Raw genomic sequence first — 5,166 nt, 5'->3', positions numbered from 1 at the left:
CCCACTAATACCCTATAGAAGTTATAATACCATCCTCAATAAATATTAATAAATTTAGTTACCCAGGTTTCACCCCAAAAATCCCAATTTAAAAGACTAATTCAAAATTTCTGAAAAAAATATCATTATTATGATTGACTTTAAACTTTACCATAGTGGTGCCGTCTACAGAAAAATAATCTATCTTTAAAAGTATTGAAAAAAACCTATAATAAATTTCTATTTATTACACTGGTAAAATTACCGTACTGTATGATTTCTGAAAAAAAAATTCTATTTAATAAACAAAAACATACGGTATTCAAACCAATTATTTGGTAATTTTTCCGTTCATATGTTAACGGGTTAACGGAAATTCTGGTTTTTAAAATTATAGTTCTTATTATCACAGATTTAGGGAAATAAAAAGAAAAGTGAACTGAAAAGTGATTTTAACCCAATATATGGATTATTTGCCGTGCTCTAAAGTACCATGATAACATTATCAAATTGTATCACATTTACCGAATTTTACCACATATTACAAAAAATATCATTAACTTTAAAAAAATCATTAATAGGGAAGATGAATAAAAATTTCCGAACGTTTCGGCGTTCACAGAGATCCAAAAACACTGCGTTTTACCATATTCTGGTAATTTTGATGACATTTTTTTCTCGGTATAAGATTTATTTACTTTGACTAAATGATTTACTTCTGAATATGCTGTAAAACCCGAGAACTTGACATACAATATACTTATAAGCCGAATTTGTATGTTTATTCATTTACTTTTTTTTCCGGGAATTTGTGTTGTAATCCAGTATTGCTCAGTTTATATTACAATACAGTTATTGCAATACGAATATGCTGTGATAAAAATATAAAAACAATTAATCATGTGTTTTTAAGTATTAGAATTACATAATAACGCATTGTTATTTTTGCACAAAATCTTTTCTTTAGTTTTAATATTTCTTGCGTTAACCAAAAAAAATAGTTTTTTGAGGACGTTTCCTTTCGCAATGATTCTCCTTTATACTTAACAGAATTTACAAATGCAATGCAATTACGGTAAAATATAATGTAAAAAAAAAAAACCTAGTACAACATTGACGGTAAAATATAATGTAAAAAAAAAAAAAAAACCTAGTACAACATTGACAGTCCGTTTTTAACCGGGGAACTACACTTTTAAAATAGTAAAGCTATTACGAAAAAAAAATGTTTTCCCGAAAAATTTGTTTTGCAATTTAGCTGAAAGGGCAAATTTTAATAATAATATAATTATAAAAAAACAGTACATTTTTTTAAAAAAGATATTTATCCCCCTAACAATCCATAAAAAAGAAATACTTAAGAACTCCCCTTTTAGAATAGAAAATTTTAGTTTATTTACTAATCTTGAAATATAAAAACTGATATGAAAAACTGCATGAAAGCAATATGAATTTTCCTCAACATTTCTCTTCTTTTTTCACAGTATAGTTTAACTATAAAAGAAAAACTACATTTTTAGTTTACTGGAAAAAGATTTTTAGAAAAATCGACACTAATCAGAAAACTTCCTTTATTTTAAAAGTCATTATAAATTATAAAGAAACATATGTTATCATAATTCTTATATCAATCATAATTTATTTTCATCTTATACTATTCCTTGATTTATTTCTTTTGATGCAAGAACCAAAGCACTATCCTACCAAATCAGATTACAAGAAAAATCCCTTTTACAAGACATTTAAAGATTGATTTGAACAAATCCACGTAATCTGGAAACAACGAAGAAGTGTCCAAACAATTGGACCTTCCAGAATTTTCCGAGCATGAAACTCAACGATTCCATCTCTACAAGCAAGCAAGCTTTCCCTCTGATTTTTCCAACAATCGAAATCACTACAAAAGTTTTCAGGAAGCTTAAATGGAATATAAATTTTGGCATTTATCGCTTTCATTCAACAAATGTGAACAATTTTCTTTTCTTTCTTACTTTAACTAATGCTCTGAGATTTTCAGAAGTTTATACATATCTTCCTTATTCTATTGATTCGGTGCTCGGCACTCAAGTTTTCCATACCGTTGATTTAATGCATTTATTGAATAATTTCGATATTCTGAATTTTCCGTTCAATGGATCTTTCGGAATAGATATTATCGGAATATTTAATGATTTTGATTCTATGGTAAGATTTAATGATTCGGAATAAACGTGATCGTTTAAGTCCTGCTAAGAATATAAATATCCTATTTATATTTTCCTTAATATAGTTGTTCCGTGCTCAGTATAATTGCTTTATTGCACTGAGAAAAAAAAGTAAGGTTAAAACTATCAGAATATGGTGCCCTATCACATTATCGTGTTTTTGGTTATGCAATGCAAAAACTCAGTAAATATTTCAGTAAAACCAGCAATAAAACATTGTTTTCTAATGCATGATATAATATGGTGAATGTTGTAAAATTGAGTAATTTTATCATGATACCTTAGAGCATGGTATAAAAACCCTTCAATCGGTTAAATTTACTCCTCAGTTCCAATGGAATGATTGCAGCGATGTGGTTAGCATTGCGTATAGGCCGCATTTATTTTCCAGGCAAATTAGTACCCATCGATAGGAAGAGCTGGGTAGGCTTCAAACTGGACCGGGGACAGAACTGAAATGAAGAGGTTAAAATCAAGTTTGATCGAATTTTCATATCCATAACATAAATAACCAGTGAGTTATTTTCGAAACTGGGCACTACTTGAAATAAGTTTTTGCAAAAATTGATACAGCTCGAAATGGGTGCCAGCAAAAATGAATGCAGCTCAAAATGAGTGCTTACAAAAATTGACAGAGCTCGAAAGGCATGTTTATGAAATTGGACAGAGCTTCAAATGCGTGTTTACGAAAATGGAAACAGCTCAAAAAAATTTTTTTTACGAAAATGGATCAAGTTCTAAAAGTGTGTTTACGAAAATGAATACAGACAAAAAAATATGCTTTTTCAGTTCTTGACCCAAATTTAACAAGTAATCCAGGAATTACGTGCTAACAGTTCCTAATTTATTTAAAAGTTAAACGTAATCATTGTAAGGCAAAGACCCAAATTTTGGAGTTGGCGTGGCTAGCTATAATACAGATGTAACTTTTCAAGTAATGTTTTCTCATTCCGAACTCTAAATGTCAAAGTGAGTTTTAAGACTTTTAACTGCAACAGCATAAATTTACTATCACTATTATACATTTATACCTTTCGTGGCAACTTTGTAAAAATACAGTTGACTCTTAAACTGACACTTAAAAAAGATTAATTAAAAAAAAATGTACCAAGGGATTTATGCAAACATACGATATCTAATTCTTTATTACGATGTATTATTCTTTAAAAATGAGCAGCACACATTAAAGAAGTTTGAAAACGGAAAAAAATACTATATACTCTCTAAAACAGGCATTATGAGCTATGTCCTATTCGTAAATACGTATTTCACGCTATGGCCAGATTTAAAAATTCATTGACGAATATATTAAATGCCTGTTATACTTGTTACATTGGATTAATTTTTAAAACATAAATTTAACCAAAACATTTATTTCAATCCATTAAAATTGAGATTGATTGTATTTGCATGCTTAGAAGATGTTGAAGTAGCTTTCAATAATTAATTGATTAATAAATAATACAAACTGTTACATGCTTGTTAAACTTTATTCATTTACTTATTTGGGATAATTGAAAAAAATATAAATTCAAGTAAAACAATTGCTTTAATAGTTTAAAATTGAGATTGATTGTATTTGCATAGTTATAAAATTTTAAACTAGTTTGTAATAGTTAACTGATTATCAATAATGCAAACTATTAAATTCATGTTAGACAAAAGATATAAATTCAAAGATATAATGCAAATATAATTCAATACAAAGATATAAAAGATATTAAAAGATAAAAAGATATAAATTCAAGTAAAACAATTGCCTTGATAGTTTAAAATTGAGATTGATTGTATTTGAATAGTTATTAAATGTTAAAGTAGTTCCTAATAGTTAACTGATTATCAATAATGCAAACTATTAAATTCATGTTATCTTTGCTCATTTACATTTTGTTTTTTGTCCCTCAGATTACAAAAGTAAGCAAAACAATTATTCTGATTCGTTGAAATCTTGTTATTTTAGGAAGTTTTAAAGTAGATTGCAATAGTTGACTTATTACTAATAATAAAATATTTTACATGCATGATAAATTTTATTCATTTACTTTTTTGGTGTACCATCTAAAAAGATACATTAAAATAATGAAATTATTTCTGCCCGTTAGAATTAAAATTGTATTTTGTACATTTAAACAGACTTATTAAATAGATTGCACAAACTACTAACTACATGTTTAATTTATTCGGGGTACTTTCAATCTAACAATCGGGGTAATTGCAATCTAAAACCTTTTCCCTCAGTTAAAGTTTTACTGCATTTGTAACTTACAATAAAGTACCTACAAAAATACGGCTTTAAGTGAAGAAATAATTTCGACATATAATTTTATATTAGAAGGTATAATTTAGACATTTAAGATAAATAATTCAGACATTTAAGATAAATAATTTATACATTAAAATAAATAATTTAAGACATTAAAATAAACATACATGATAAATTTTATTTAGTCATTTAGTTGGGATACCATCTGAAAATATAAATTAAGTTAATACAATTATTTCAGTCCGTTGAAATCAAGATTGTATTTGTGTTCATACTTATAAAACAGAATACCCAAACTATAAAGTACATGCTAATTGTTTCATTAATTTATTCGAGGTACTTTAAAAATTACAGTCCAAAAACTTTTCACTCAGTTAAAGTCTCCCTGTATTTGTAACTTATAATAAGTTAAAGTAGCTACAATAATCAACTAATTATCATAATAAAACAAAATATTAAATGCATGCCGAATTCTTTCTTTTTCGTTCATGGGGTACCTTCAAAAATACGAATTTAAGTGAAGCAATAATTTACACATTTAAGCATTTAATACAGTTTGATTGTCAAAACATTTATAATGAATATGCGAATAGTTAGTGAATAAATATTTAAAAACGAATAACTGCAAATAATCCATGAACAAATCTGGAAACAAATTTTAAACAATTATATTAATGACATATGAATAGCTATACAAATAACGAATTAATAGAAACAATT

This window comes from Parasteatoda tepidariorum, chromosome 9 (assembly GCF_982258835.1).
Source record: "Parasteatoda tepidariorum strain Cologne lab strain chromosome 9, Ptep-v5.0, whole genome shotgun sequence".
NCBI classification, from domain to species: Eukaryota; Metazoa; Arthropoda; class Arachnida; order Araneae; family Theridiidae; genus Parasteatoda; species Parasteatoda tepidariorum.
Note: the sequence above shows the minus strand (reverse complement) of the source record.